The following is a 17,485-nucleotide window of genomic DNA, read 5'->3' on the forward strand; positions in this document are numbered from 1 at the left end:
CCGGTCGGGAGATTATGATCTGGTGGCAATTACAGAAACATGGTGGGACAGTTCACATGACTGGAATGTGGTCATGGATGGCTATGCCCTTTTCAGAAAAGACAGGCCAGCCAGGCGTGGTGGTGGAGTTGCTCTCTATGTGAGAGAGCAACTACAATGTACTAAATTCTGCCCAGGAGTGGAGGATGAGCGAGTTGAGAGTGTATGGGTCAGGATCAAGGGGCAGGCTGGCAGGGGTGACACTGTTGTGGGTGTCTATTACAGGCCACCAGATCAGGCTGAGGAAGTTGATGAGGCCTTCTATGGGCAGCTGAGAGTGGCCTCACAGTCACAGGCCCTGGTTGTTTTGGGTGATTTTAACTTCCCTGATGTTTGCTGGAAGGACCATTCAGCCAGCCAGCCACAGTTCAGAAGGTTTCTCCAGTGCATTGATGATAACTTCCTCATGCAGATGGTGGAGGAGCCGACTAGGAGAGGTGCACTGCTGGATCTCATCCTCACTAACAAGGAGGGTCTGGTCGAAGCAGTAAAGGTTGGGGGCTGCCTGGGTTGCAGTGACCACAAGATGGTGGAGTTCAGCATCTTGTGTGGCAGGAACAGAATAGCAAGTAGAATTGCAACCCTGGACTTTAGCAGGGCTAACTTTGGCCTTTTCAAGCAATTGCTGGGGGAAATCCCATGGGCAAGACTGTTTGAAGAAAAAGGGGCCCAAGAGAGCTGGATTGCATTCAGAGATTGCTTCTTCCACGCTCGGGATCAGAGCATCCCCACACGTAGGAGGTCAAGGAAGGGTGCCAGGAGGCCTGCATGGTTGAATAGGGAATCTGTTGGGTATGCTCAAGCAGAAGAGGAGAGTTTACAGGTCATGGAAGCAGGGGCTGGCCACTTGGGAAGAATATAAGGCTGCTGTTAGAGGATGTAGGAAGGCAGCTAGGATAGCCAAGGCCTCCTTAGAATTACAGCTGGCGAGAGGTGTCAAGGACAGCAAAAAGAACTTTTTCAAATACATAGCGGATAAAACTAATACCAGAGGCAATGTAGGCCCACTGAGGAATGGGGTGGGTGCCCTGGTGGCGGAAGATACAGAGAAAGCAGAATTACTGAATGCCTTCTTTGTCTCTGTCTACTCTGCCGGAGGCTGTCCTGGGGAGCCCTGTACCCCTGAGACCCCGGATGAAGCCAGGTCCATGGAGGAGTTTGCTTTAGTTGATGAGGACTGGGTTAAGGAGCAATTAAATAGTCTGGACATCCATAAATCCATGGGTCCAGATGGGATGCATCCGCGGGTGCTGAGGGAGCTGGCTGAAGACATTGCTGGACCGCTCTCCATCATCTTTGCCAAGTCTTGGGAAAGGGGAGAGGTGCCCGAGGAATGGAGGAAAGCAAATGTCACTCCAGTCTTCAAAAAGGGCAAGAAGGAGGACCCGGGTAATTATAGACCGGTCAGCCTCACCTCTGTCCCTGGGAAAGTAATGGAACAGCTTATCCTTGGTGCCATCTCAAGGCATATCAAGGATAAGAGGGTTATTAGGGGCAGTCAGCATGGCTTTACCAAGGGTAGGTCATGCTTGACCAACCTCATAGACTTTTATGAGAATGTAACAAGGTGGATGGATGATGGCAGAGCCGTGGATGTGGTCTACCTTGACTTCAGTAAAGCCTTTGACACAGTCTCCCACAGCATCCCCACAGCTAAGTTGAGGAGGTGTGGTCTAGACAATAGAGTAGTGAGGTGGGCTACAAACTGGCTTAAAGAGAGAAGCCAGAGAGTGGTAGTCAATGGTGCGGAGTCTAGTTGGAGGCCAGTATCTAGTGGAGTGCCTCAGGGGTCAGTACTGGGGCCAATATTATTCAATATATTCATTAACGATTTAGACGAGGGAATAGAGTGTACTATCAGCAAGTTTGCTGATGACACTAAGCTGGGAGGAGTGGCTGACACGCCAGAAGGCTGTGCTGCCATCCAGCGAGACCTGGACAGGCTGGAGAGTTGAGCGGGGAATAACCTGATGAAATTTAACAAGGGAAAGTGTAGAGTCCTGCATCTGGGCAGGAACAACCCCAGGTTCCCGTATAGGTTGGGAAATTACATATTAGAGAGCAGTGTAGGGGAAAGGGACCTGAAGGTCCTGGTGGACAACAGGATGACCATGAGCCAGCACTGTGCCCTTGTGGCCAGGAAGGCCAATGGCATCCTGGGGTGTATTAGAAGGGGGGTGGTTAGTAGATCAAGAGAGGTCCTCCTTCCCCTCTACACTGCCCTGGTGAGACCACATCTGGAATATTGTGTCCAGTTCTGGGCCCCTCAGTTCAAGAAGGAAAGGGAACTGCTGGAGAGCGTCCAGTGTAGGGCAACCAAGATGATTAAGGGAATGGAGCACCTCCCTTATGAGGAAAGGCTGAGGGAGCTGGGTCTCTTTAGTTTGGAGAAGAGGAGACTGAGGGGTGACCTTATTAATGTTTATAAATATATAAAGGGTGAGTGCCACGAGGATGGCAGGCTCTTCTCGGTGGCAAACAATAATAGGACAAAGGGTAATGGGATCAAGCTGGACCACAAGAGGTTCCACTTCAATTGGAGAAAAAAATTCTTCTCAGTAAGGGTGATAGAGCACTGGAACAGGCTGCCTAGGGGGGTTGTGGAGTCTCCTTCTCTGAAGACATTCAAGACCCACCTGGACATGGTCCTGTGCGACCTCACCTAGGAATTCCTGCTCCAGCAGGGGGATTGGACTAGACGATCTTTTGAGGTCCCTTCCAATCCCAAACATACTGTGATACTGTGATACTGTGATACTGTCCAGGGGGGTTTGTGACAAAAACAGTGTCTAATGAAGTTTGTGACACACACACAGTCCAAATGGGTTTGAAACATACACACTCTCTAGGGGGTTTGTGACACACACGCTGTCAAACGGGGTTTGTGATACACACACTCTCCAATGGGGTTTGTGACACACACTGTGTACAGGGGGGTTTGTGACACACACGATGTCCAATAGGGTTTGAGAAACACTCCCTGTCCAAAAGGTTTTGTGACACAAAGCCTGTCCAGTGTCGTTTCTGGCACACACACTGTCCAGGGGTGTTTGTCATACACACATTGTCCAGTCAGGTTTGTGACACACACATTGTTCAATGGGATTTGTGACACACACACAGTTTAATGGTGGTGGTGACACACACACTATCCAAAGGGGCTTGTTATCCACAGAAACTGTCGAAGGGGGTTTATAAAATACACGCTGTCCATGGGGGTTTATGAAATACACACTGTCCATGGGGGTTTATGACACACACACTGCCTACTGGTGTTTGTGACACACACGCTGTCCAATGGGGTTTGTGACACACACACTGTCCAATGGGGGTTTGTGACACACACACTGCCCAGGGTGGTTTCTGACACACACACTGTTCAATGGGATTTGTTACACACACGCAGTCCAATGAGCTTTGTGACACACACACAGTCCAAAGGTGTTTGTGACACACACACTATCCAAATGGGTTTGTGACACACACGTTGTCTAATGGGGTTTGTGACAGACACACTGTCCAGGGGGGTTTGTGACACATGCGCTTTCCAATGGGGTTTATGACACACAAACTGTCCTATGAGGTTTGTGACAAACACACTGTCCAGTGAGGTTTGTGACACACACACTGTCCAGGGGGTTTGTGACACACACACTGTCCAATGTGGTTTATGACACACACATACTGTCCAAAGGAGTCCGTGACACACACACAGTCCAATGGGGTTTGTAAGACACACGCTGTCCGGGGGGTTTGTGAGACACACGCTGTCCAGGAGGGTTTGTGACACACACGCTGTCGTCTCCGGTTTGTGATACACACGTTGTCCAATCGGGTTTGAGAGAACCACACGGTCCATGGCGGTTTGTGACACACACAGTGTCCAATAAGGTTTGTGACACACATGCTCTCCAGTGGGGTTTGTGACACACACTGTCCATGGGGATTTGAGACACAGATGCTGTCCATTGGGGTTTGTGACACACACGCTGTGGAATGGGGTTTGTGACACACACGCTGTCCAATGGAGTTTGCGACACACAGGCAGTCCAAGGGGTTTTGAGACACACATACTGTAGCCGGGAGTATGTGACACACACACTGTCCTGGAGGGTTTGTGACACACACGCTATCCAATGGGGTTTGTGAAACACACGCTGTCCAATGGGGTTTGTGACACACATGCTGTTCAGTGTAGTCAGTGACACACACGCTGTCTAATCGGTTTTATGAGACAGAGGCTGTTCAATAGGGTTTGTGACACACATACTATCCAGCGCAATTTGTGACACACACGTTCAAACAAGTTTTTTGACAGAGACGCTGTCCAATGGGGTTTGTGACATACAATCTATCCAGGGGCGTCTGTGACACAAAGGCTGTCCAGGGGTGTCCAGGAGGCTTTGTGACACACTCACAGTCCAATTGTGTTTGTGAAACACACACTGTCCAGTGAGGTTTATGACACACTTGTTGTCTAACGTGGTTTGTGACAAACACACTGTCCAATGGGTTTTGTGACACACACGCTGTCCAGTGGGGTTTGTGACACACACGCTGTCCAACGTGGTTTGTGACACACACGCTGTCCAGTGGGGTCTGTGACACACACACTGTCCAATGCGGTTTCTTACACACACTTTCCAACGGGGTTTTTGACAGACACGCTGTCCAATGGGATTTGTGACACACACACACACACTCCAAATGGGTTTGTGACAGAGACACTGTCCAATGGTGTTTGTGAAACACAGACTGTCCAATGGGGTTTGTGACACACACACAGTCCAATGGGGTTTGAGACAGAGACACTGTCAAATGGTGTTTGTGACACACACGCTGTTCAATGGGGGTCTGTGACACACACAGTCCAACGGGGTCTGTGACTGACACGCTGTCCAATGGGTTTTGTGACACACACACTCTGTCCAAAGGGGTTTGTGACACATACACTGTCCTATGGATTTGTTAGACACACATTCTCCAATAGGGTTTGTGACACAGATGCTGTCCAATGGGGTTTGTGTCACACAGACGGTCCATGGTGGTTTGTGGCACACACAGTGTCCAAGAGGGTTTGTGACACACACAATGTCGAAGGGGGATTCTGACACACACACTGTGTATTGGGGTTTGTGACACACACAATGTAAAACGGGGACTGTTACACACATGTAGTACAAAGGGGTTTGTGACACACTCGCTGTCCAATGGGGTATGTGACACACACAGTGCCCAGGGGTGTTTGTGACACACACGCTGTCCAATGGGGTTTGAGACACACACACTGTCCAGGAGGGTTTCTGACACATGCACTGTCCAATGGCGTTTGTGACACAAACACTGTCCAATGGGGCTTGTGACACACACACAGTTGAATGAGATTTGAGACAGACACACTGTCTAATGGTGTTTGTCACACACACACAGTCCAATGGGGTTTGAGACACACACACTACCTAGGGGGGTTTGTGACACACTCGCTGTCCAATGGGGTTTGAGAGAGAGACACTGTCCGGGGGGGAGTGTGACAGACACACAGTCCAATAGGGTTTGAGACAGAGACACTGTCCAATGGTGTTTGTGAAACACACACTGTCCAATGGGGTTTGTGACACACACGTTGTCTACGTGGTTTGTAACAAGCACATTGTCCAATGGTTTTTGTGAGACACACATTACCCAGGGGCGTTAGTGACACACACACTGTCCAACGCGGTTTCTGACACACACTTTCTAACGGGATTTTTGACAGACACACTGTCCAATGGGGCTTGTGACACACACAGAGTCCAAATGGGTTTGTGACACACAGACTGTCCCATAGGGTTTGTGACACGTACAGAGTCCAAATGGGTTTGTGACACACAGAGTGTCCCATAGGGTTTGTGACACACACACTGTCCAGGGGTGGTTGTGACACACACGCTGTCCAATGGGGTTTGTGACACACACCCTGTCCAGGGGCGTTTCTGAAGCAGATGCTGTCCAATGGGTTTTTGTCACACAAACGGTCCATGGCAGTTTGTGACACACACAGTGTCCAAGGGGGTTTGTGACACACACACTGTCCAATGAGATTTGTGACAGACACGCTGTCCAGAAGTGTTTGTGACACACACACTGTACAATGAGGTTTGAGACACACACACGGTCCAGGTGGGGTTCTGACACACACACTGTCCAAAGGAGTTTCTAACACACATTGTCCAATGGGGTTTGTGACACACACACACTGTCCAATGGGGTTTCTGACAAACATACTGTCCAATGAGGTTTGTTACACACACGCTGTCCAGGGGGGTTTGTGACACACACACTGTCCAATGCGGTTTGTGACACAGACGCTGTCCAATCAGGATTCTGACGCACACTCTTTCCAATTGGGTTTGTGACACACACACAGTCCGGGGAGGTTGTGACTTACACACACAGTCCAATGGTGTTTGTGACTCATATGCACTTCAATGGGGTTTGTGACACACACACAGAGTCCAATGGGGTTTGAGACACACACACTGTCTAGGGGGGTTTGTGACACACTTGCTGTCCAGGGGGGTTTGTTACACACACACTGTCTAGGGGGGTTTGTGATATACTCACTGTCCAATGGGGTTTGAGACAGAGACACTGTCATGGGGGTTTGTGACACACACACAGGCCTATGGGGTTTGAGACAGAGACACAGTCCAATGGTGTTTCTGAATCACACACTGTCCAATGAGGTTTGTGACACACACGCTGTTCAATCGGATTAGTGACACACACACAGTCCAACGGGGTCTCTGACTGACACGCTGTCCAATTGTGTTTGTGACACACACTCTATCGAATGGTGTTTGTGACACACACACTGAACAAAGGGGTTTATGACACACACACTGTCTAAGGGGGTTGTGACACACGCTGTCGAACGGGGTTTGTGACACACACACTGTCCAATGGTGTTTGTGACACACACAGTGTCCAATGGGGTTAGAGACACACACACTGTCCAGGAGGGTTTCTGACACACGCACTGTCCAATGGTGTTTGTGACACACACACTGTCCAATGGGGCTTGTGATACACACACAATTAAATGGGATTTGACACAGACACACTGTCTAATGGTGTTTGTCCCTCACACGCAGTCCAATGGGGTTTGAGACACACACACTGTCCAATGGGGCTTGTGACACACACACAGTTGAATGAGATTTGAGACAGACACACTGTCTAATGGTGTTTGTCACACACACACAGTCTAATGGGGTTTGAGACACACACACTACCTAGGGGAGTTTGTGACACACTCGCTGTCCAATGAGGTTTGAGAGAGAGACACTGTCCGGGAGGGGTGTGACAGACACACAGTCCAATGGGGTTTGAGACAGAGACACTGTCTAATGGGGATTGTAACACACAGACAGTCCAATGGGGTTTGAGACATAGACACTGTCCAATGGTGTTTGTGAAACACACACTCTCCAATGGGGTTTGTGACACACACGTTGTCTACGTGGTTTGTAACAAGCACACTGTCCAATGGTTTTTGTGACACACACATTATCCAGGGGCGTTTGTGACACACACACTGTCCAATGCGGTTTGTGACACAGACGCTGTCCAATCAGGATTCTGACGCACACTCTTTCCAATTGGGTTTGTGACACACACACAGTCCGGGGGGGTTGTGACTTACACACACAGTCCAATGGTGTTTGTGACTCACATGCACTTCAATGGGGTTTGTGACACACACACACAGTCCAATGGGGTTTGAGACACACACACTGTCCAGGGGGGTTTGTGACACATGCGCTTTCCAATGGGGTTTATGACACACAAACTGTTCTATGAGGTTTGTGACAAACACACTGTCCAGTGAGGTTTGTGACACACACACTGTCCAGGGGGTTTGTGACACACACACTGTCCAATGTGGTTTATGACACACACATACTGTCCAAAGGAGTCCGTGACACACACACAGTCCAATGGGGTTTGTAAGACACACGCTGTCCGGGGGGTTTGTGAGACACACGCTGTCCAGGAGGGTTTGTGACACACACGCTGTCGTCTCCGGTTTGTGATACACACGTTGTCCAATCGGGTTTGAGAGAACCACACGGTCCATGGCGGTTTGTGACACACACAGTGTCCAATAAGGTTTGTGACACACATGCTCTCCAGTGGGGTTTGTGACACACACTGTCCATGGGGATTTGAGACACAGATGCTGTCCATTGGGGTTTGTGACACACACGCTGTGGAATGGGGTTTGTGACACACACGCTGTCCAATGGAGTTTGCGACACACAGGCAGTCCAAGGGGTTTTGAGACACACATACTGTAGCCGGGAGTATGTGACACACACACTGTCCTGGAGGGTTTGTGACACACACGCTATCCAATGGGGTTTGTGAAACACACGCTGTCCAATGGGGTTTGTGACACACATGCTGTTCAGTGTAGTCAGTGACACACACGCTGTCTAATCGGTTTTATGAGACAGAGGCTGTTCAATAGGGTTTGTGACACACATACTGTCCAGCGCAATTTGTGACACACACGTTCAAACAAGTTTTTTGACAGAGACGCTGTCCAATGGGGTTTGTGACATACAATCTATCCAGGGGCGTCTGTGACACAAAGGCTGTCCAGGGGTGTCCAGGAGGCTTTGTGACACACTCACAGTCCAATTGTGTTTGTGAAACACACACTGTCCAGTGAGGTTTATGACACACTTGTTGTCTAACGTGGTTTGTGACAAACACACTGTCCAATGGGTTTTGTGACACACACGCTGTCCAGTGGGGTTTGTGACACACACGCTGTCCAACGTGGTTTGTGACACACACGCTGTCCAGTGGGGTCTGTGACACACACACTGTCCAATGCGGTTTCTTACACACACTTTCCAACGGGGTTTTTGACAGACACGCTGTCCAATGGGATTTGTGACACACACACACACAGTCCAAAGGGGTTTGTGACAGAGACACTGTCCAATGGTGTTTGTGAAACACAGACTGTCCAATGGGGTTTGTGACACACACACAGTCCAATGGGGTTTGAGACAGAGACACTGTCAAATGGTGTTTGTGACACACACGCTGTTCAATGGGGGTCTGTGACACACACAGTCCAACGGGGTCTGTGACTGACACGCTGTCCAATGGGTTTTGTGACACACACACTCTGTCCAAAGGGGTTTGTGACACATACACTGTCCTATGGATTTGTTAGACACACATTCTCCAATAGGGTTTGTGACACAGATGCTGTCCAATGGGGTTTGTGTCACACAGACGGTCCATGGTGGTTTGTGGCACACACAGTGTCCAAGAGGGTTTGTGACACACACAATGTCGAAGGGGGATTCTGACACACACACTGTGTATTGGGGTTTGTGACACACACAATGTAAAACGGGGACTGTTACACACATGTAGTACAAAGGGGTTTGTGACACACTCGCTGTCCAATGGGGTATGTGACACACACAGTGCCCAGGGGTGTTTGTGACACACACGCTGTCCAATGGGGTTTGAGACACACACACTGTCCAGGAGGGTTTCTGACACACGCACTGTCCAATGGTGTTTGTGACACAAACACTGTCCAATGGGGCTTGTGACACACACACAGTTGAATGAGATTTGAGACAGACACGCTGTCTAATGGTGTTTGTCACACACACACAGTCCAATGGGGTTTGAGACACACACACTACCTAGGGGGGTTTGTGACACACTCGCTGTCCAATGGGGTTTGAGAGAGAGACACTGTCCGGGGGGGAGTGTGACAGACACACAGTCCAATAGGGTTTGAGACAGAGACACTGTCCAATGGTGTTTGTGAAACACACACTCTCCAATGGGGTTTGTGACACACACGTTGTCTACGTGGTTTGTAACAAGCACATTGTCCAATGGTTTTTGTGAGACACACATTACCCAGGGGCGTTAGTGACACACACACTGTCCAACGCGGTTTCTGACACACACTTTCTAACGGGATTTTTGACAGACACACTGTCCAATGGGGCTTGTGACACACACAGAGTCCAAATGGGTTTGTGACACACAGACTGTCCCATAGGGTTTGTGACACGTACAGAGTCCAAATGGGTTTGTGACACACAGAGTGTCCCATAGGGTTTGTGACACACACACTGTCCAGGGGTGGTTGTGACACACACGCTGTCCAATGGGGTTTGTGACACACACCCTGTCCAGGGGCGTTTCTGAAGCAGATGCTGTCCAATGGGTTTTTGTCACACAAACGGTCCATGGCAGTTTGTGACACACACAGTGTCCAAGGGGGTTTGTGACACACACACTGTCCAATGAGATTTGTGACAGACACGCTGTCCAGAAGTGTTTGTGACACACACACTGTACAATGAGGTTTGAGACACACACACGGTCCAGGTGGGGTTCTGACACACACACTGTCCAAAGGAGTTTCTAACACACATTGTCCAATGGGGTTTGTGACACACACACACTGTCCAATGGGGTTTCTGACAAACATACTGTCCAATGAGGTTTGTTACACACACGCTGTCCAGGGGGGTTTGTGACACACACACTGTCCAATGCGGTTTGTGACACAGACGCTGTCCAATCAGGATTCTGACGCACACTCTTTCCAATTGGGTTTGTGACACACACACAGTCCGGGGAGGTTGTGACTTACACACACAGTCCAATGGTGTTTGTGACTCATATGCACTTCAATGGGGTTTGTGACACACACACAGAGTCCAATGGGGTTTGAGACACACACACTGTCTAGGGGGATTTGTGACACACTTGCTGTCCAGGGGGGTTTGTTACACACACACTGTCTAGGGGGGTTTGTGATATACTCACTGTCCAATGGGATTTGAGACAGAGACACTGTCATGGGGGTTTGTGACACACACACAGGCCTATGGGGTTTGAGACAGAGACACAGTCCAATGGTGTTTCTGAATCACACACTGTCCAATGAGGTTTGTGACACACACGCTGTTCAATCGGATTAGTGACACACACACAGTCCAACGGGGTCTCTGACTGACACGCTGTCCAATTGTGTTTGTGACACACACTCTATCGAATGGTGTTTGTGACTCACACACTGAACAAAGGGGTTTATGACACACACACTGTCTAAGGGGGTTGTGACACACGCTGTCGAACGGGGTTTGTGACACACACACTGTCCAATGGTGTTTGTGACACACACAGTGTCCAATGGGGTTAGAGACACACACACTGTCCAGGAGGGTTTCTGACACACGCACTGTCCAATGGTGTTTGTGACACACACACTGTCCAATGGGGCTTGTGATACACACACAATTAAATGGGATTTGACACAGACACACTGTCTAATGGTGTTTGTCCCTCACACGCAGTCCAATGGGGTTTGAGACACACACACTGTCCAATGGGGCTTGTGACACACACACAGTTGAATGAGATTTGAGACAGACACACTGTCTAATGGTGTTTGTCACACACACACAGTCTAATGGGGTTTGAGACACACACACTACCTAGGGGAGTTTGTGACACACTCGCTGTCCAATGAGGTTTGAGAGAGAGACACTGTCCGGGAGGGGTGTGACAGACACACAGTCCAATGGGGTTTGAGACAGAGACACTGTCTAATGGGGATTGTAACACACAGACAGTCCAATGGGGTTTGAGACATAGACACTGTCCAATGGTGTTTGTGAAACACACACTCTCCAATGGGGTTTGTGACACACACGTTGTCTACGTGGTTTGTAACAAGCACACTGTCCAATGGTTTTTGTGACACACACATTATCCAGGGGCGTTTGTGACACACACACTGTCCAATGCGGTTTGTGACACAGACGCTGTCCAATCAGGATTCTGACGCACACTCTTTCCAATTGGGTTTGTGACACACACACAGTCCGGGGGGGTTGTGACTTACACACACAGTCCAATGGTGTTTGTGACTCACATGCACTTCAATGGGGTTTGTGACACACACACACAGTCCAATGGGGTTTGAGACACACACACTGTCCAGGGGGGTTTGTGACACATGCGCTTTCCAATGGGGTTTATGACACACAAACTGTTCTATGAGGTTTGTGACAAACACACTGTCCAGTGAGGTTTGTGACACACACACTGTCCAGGGGGTTTGTGACACACACACTGTCCAATGTGGTTTATGACACACACATACTGTCCAAAGGAGTCCGTGACACACACACAGTCCAATGGGGTTTGTAAGACACACGCTGTCCGGGGGGTTTGTGAGACACACGCTGTCCAGGAGGGTTTGTGACACACACGCTGTCGTCTCCGGTTTGTGATACACACGTTGTCCAATCGGGTTTGAGAGAACCACACGGTCCATGGCGGTTTGTGACACACACAGTGTCCAATAAGGTTTGTGACACACATGCTCTCCAGTGGGGTTTGTGACACACACTGTCCATGGGGATTTGAGACACAGATGCTGTCCATTGGAGTTTGTGACACACACGCTGTGGAATGGGGTTTGTGACACACACGCTGTCCAATGGAGTTTGCGACACACAGGCAGTCCAAGGGGTTTTGAGACACACATACTGTAGCCGGGAGTATGTGACACACACACTGTCCTGGAGGGTTTGTGACACACACGCTATCCAATGGGGTTTGTGAAACACACGCTGTCCAATGGGGTTTGTGACACACATGCTGTTCAGTGTAGTCAGTGACACACACGCTGTCTAATCGGTTTTATGAGACAGAGGCTGTTCAATAGGGTTTGTGACACACATACTGTCCAGCGCAATTTGTGACACACACGTTCAAACAAGTTTTTTGACAGAGACGCTGTCCAATGGGGTTTGTGACATACAATCTATCCAGGGGCGTCTGTGACACAAAGGCTGTCCAGGGGTGTCCAGGAGGCTTTGTGACACACTCACAGTCCAATTGTGTTTGTGAAACACACACTGTCCAGTGAGGTTTATGACACACTTGTTGTCTAACGTGGTTTGTGACAAACACACTGTCCAATGGGTTTTGTGACACACACGCTGTCCAGTGGGGTTTGTGACACACACGCTGTCCAACGTGGTTTGTGACACACACGCTGTCCAGTGGGGTCTGTGACACACACACTGTCCAATGCGGTTTCTTACACACACTTTCCAACGGGGTTTTTGAAAGACACGCTGTCCAATGGGATTTGTGACACACACACACACAGTCCAAAGGGGTTTGTGACAGAGACACTGTCCAATGGTGTTTGTGAAACACAGACTGTCCAATGGGGTTTGTGACACACACACAGTCCAATGGGGTTTGAGAGAGAGACACTGTCAAATGGTGTTTGTGACACACACGCTGTTCAATGGGGGTCTGTGACACACACAGTCCAACGGGGTCTGTGACTGACACGCTGTCCAATGGGTTTTGTGACACACACACTCTGTCCAAAGGGGTTTGTGACACATACACTGTCCTATGGATTTGTTAGACACACATTCTCCAATAGGGTTTGTGACACAGATGCTGTCCAATGGGGTTTGTGTCACACAGACGGTCCATGGTGGTTTGTGGCACACACAGTGTCCAAGAGGGTTTGTGACACACACAATGTCGAAGGGGGATTCTGACACACACACTGTGTATTGGGGTTTGTGACACACACAATGTAAAACGGGGACTGTTACACACATGTAGTACAAAGGGGTTTGTGACATACTCGCTGTCCAATGGGGTATGTGACACACACAGTGCCCAGGGGTGGTTGTGACACACACGCTGTCCAATGGGGTTTGAGACACACACACTGTCCAGGAGGGTTTATGACACACGCACTGTCCAATGGTGTTTGTGACACAAACACTGTCCAATGGGGCTTGTGACACACACACAGTTGAATGAGATTTGAGACAGACACGCTGTCTAATGGTGTTTGTCACACACACACAGTCCAATGGGGTTTGAGACACACACACTACCTAGGGGGGTTTGTGACACACTCGCTGTCCAATGGGGTTTGAGAGAGAGACACTGTCCGGGGGGGAGTGTGACAGACACACAGTCCAATAGGGTTTGAGACAGAGACACTGTCCAATGGTGTTTGTGAAACACACACTCTCCAATGGGGTTTGTGACACACACGTTGTCTACGTGGTTTGTAACAAGCACATTGTCCAATGGTTTTTGTGAGACACACATTACCCAGGGGCGTTAGTGACACACACACTGTCCAACGCGGTTTCTGACACACACTTTCTAACGGGATTTTTGACAGACACACTGTCCAATGGGGCTTGTGACACACACAGAGTCCAAATGGGTTTGTGACACACAGACTGTCCCATAGGGTTTGTGACACGTACAGAGTCCAAATGGGTTTGTGACACACAGAGTGTCCCATAGGGTTTGTGACACACACACTGTCCAGGGGTGGTTGTGACACACACGCTGTCCAATGGGGTTTGTGACATACACCCTGTCCAGGGGCGTTTCTGAAGCAGATGCTGTCCAATGGGTTTTTGTCACACAAACGGTCCATGGCAGTTTGTGACACACACAGTGTCCAAGGGGGTTTGTGACACACACACTGTCCAATGAGATTTGTGACAGACACGCTGTCCAGAAGTGTTTGTGACACACACACTGTACAATGAGGTTTGAGACACACACACGGTCCAGGTGGGGTTCTGACACACACACTGTCCAAAGGAGTTTCTAACACACATTGTCCAATGGGGTTTGTGACACACACACACTGTCCAATGGGGTTTCTGACAAACATACTGTCCAATGAGGTTTGTTACACACACGCTGTCCAGGGGGGTTTGTGACACACACACTGTCCAATGCGGTTTGTGACACAGACGCTGTCCAATCAGGATTCTGACGCACACTCTTTCCAATTGGGTTTGTGACACACACACAGTCCGGGGAGGTTGTGACTTACACACACAGTCCAATGGTGTTTGTGACTCATATGCACTTCAATGGGGTTTGTGACACACACACAGAGTCCAATGGGGTTTGAGACACACACACTGTCTAGGGGGATTTGTGACACACTTGCTGTCCAGGGGGGTTTGTTACACACACACTGTCTAGGGGGGTTTGTGATATACTCACTGTCCAATGGGATTTGAGACAGAGACACTGTCATGGGGGTTTGTGACACACACACAGGCCTATGGGGTTTGAGACAGAGACACAGTCCAATGGTGTTTCTGAATCACACACTGTCCAATGAGGTTTGTGACACACACGCTGTTCAATCGGATTAGTGACACACACACAGTCCAACGGGGTCTCTGACTGACACGCTGTCCAATTGTGTTTGTGACACACACTCTATCGAATGGTGTTTGTGACACACACACTGAACAAAGGGGTTTATGACACACACACTGTCTAAGGGGGTTGTGACACACGCTGTCGAACGGGGTTTGTGACACACACACTGTCCAATGGTGTTTGTGACACACACAGTGTCCAATGGGGTTAGAGACACACACACTGTCCAGGAGGGTTTCTGACACACGCACTGTCCAATGGTGTTTGTGACACACACACTGTCCAATGGGGCTTGTGATACACACACAATTAAATGGGATTTGACACAGACACACTGTCTAATGGTGTTTGTCCCTCACACGCAGTCCAATGGGGTTTGAGACACACACACTGTCCAATGGGGCTTGTGACACACACACAGTTGAATGAGATTTAGAGACAGACACACTGTCTAATGGTGTTTGTCACACACACACAGTCTAATGGGGTTTGAGACACACACACTACCTAGGGGAGTTTGTGACACACTCGCTGTCCAATGAGGTTTGAGAGAGAGACACTGTCCGGGAGGGGTGTGACAGACACACAGTCCAATGGGGTTTGAGACAGAGACACTGTCTAATGGGGATTGTAACACACAGACAGTCCAATGGGGTTTGAGACATAGACACTGTCCAATGGTGTTTGTGAAACACACACTCTCCAATGGGGTTTGTGACACACACGTTGTCTACGTGGTTTGTAACAAGCACACTGTCCAATGGTTTTTGTGACACACACATTATCCAGGGGCGTTTGTGACACACACACTGTCCAATGCGGTTTGTGACACAGACGCTGTCCAATCAGGATTCTGACGCACACTCTTTCCAATTGGGTTTGTGACACACACACAGTCCGGGGGGGTTGTGACTTACACACACAGTCCAATGGTGTTTGTGACTCACATGCACTTCAATGGGGTTTGTGACACACACACACAGTCCAATGGGGTTTGAGACACACACACTGTCTAGGGGGGTTTGTGACACACTCGCTGTCCAATGGAGTTTGAGATAGAGACGCTGTCCAGGAGGGTTTGTGACAGATACACCGTCCAATGGGTTTTGAGAAAGAGACACTGTCCAATGGGGTTTGTGAAACACACACTGGCCAATGGTGTTTGTGACACACACGTTGTCTAATGTGGTTTGTAAAAAGCACACTGTCCAATGGGTTTTGTGACACACACACCCTATCCAGGGGGGTATTTGACACAAACACAGTCCAACGGGGTTTGCGTCACACACACTTTCCAATGGGGTTAGTGACAGACAGGCTGTCAAGGGTTGTTAGTGACATACACGCTGTCAATGGGGTTTATTACACACATGCTGTCCAGGAGATTTGTGACACGCATACTGTCCAATGGGGTTTGTGAAATACACGCTGTCCAATAGGGTTTTTGACACACACGCTGTTCAATGAGGTTTCTTATACACACTCTGTCCAATGGGATTTGTGACATTCACACTTTCCAATGGGGTTTGTGACACACACCCTGTCCAGGGGCGTTTGTGACACATACGCTGTCCAATCGGGTTTGTGATACATACTCTGTCTAATGGGGTGTGTGACACACACAGTGTCCAGGAGGCTTTGTGACACACTCACAGAGTAATTGTGTTTGTGAAACACACACTGTCCAGTGAGGTTTATGACACACTTGTTGTCTAACGTGGTTTGTGACAAACACACAGTCTTATGGGGTTTGAGACAGAGACACAGTCCAATGGTGTTTCTGAATCACACACTGTCCAATGAGGTTTGTGACACACACGCTGTTGAATCGGGTTAGTGACACACACACAGTCCAACGGGGTCTCTGACTGACACGCTATTCAATTGTGTTTGTGACACACAGACTGAACAAAGGGGTTTGTGACACACACACTCTCTAGGAAGGTTGTAACACACGCCGTCGAACGGGGTTTGTGACACACACACTGTCTAATGGGGTTTGAGACACACACGCTGTCCAGGAGGCTTTCTGACACACACACTGCCCAATGGTCTTTGTGACACACACACTGTCCAAAGGGGCTTGTGACACACACACAGTTAAATGGGATGTAAGACAGACACTCTGTCTAATGGTGTTTGTCCCACACACACTGTC

This window comes from Nesoenas mayeri (genome assembly GCF_963082525.1).
Source record: "Nesoenas mayeri genome assembly, chromosome: 1".
Taxonomy (NCBI): domain Eukaryota; kingdom Metazoa; phylum Chordata; class Aves; order Columbiformes; family Columbidae; genus Nesoenas; species Nesoenas mayeri.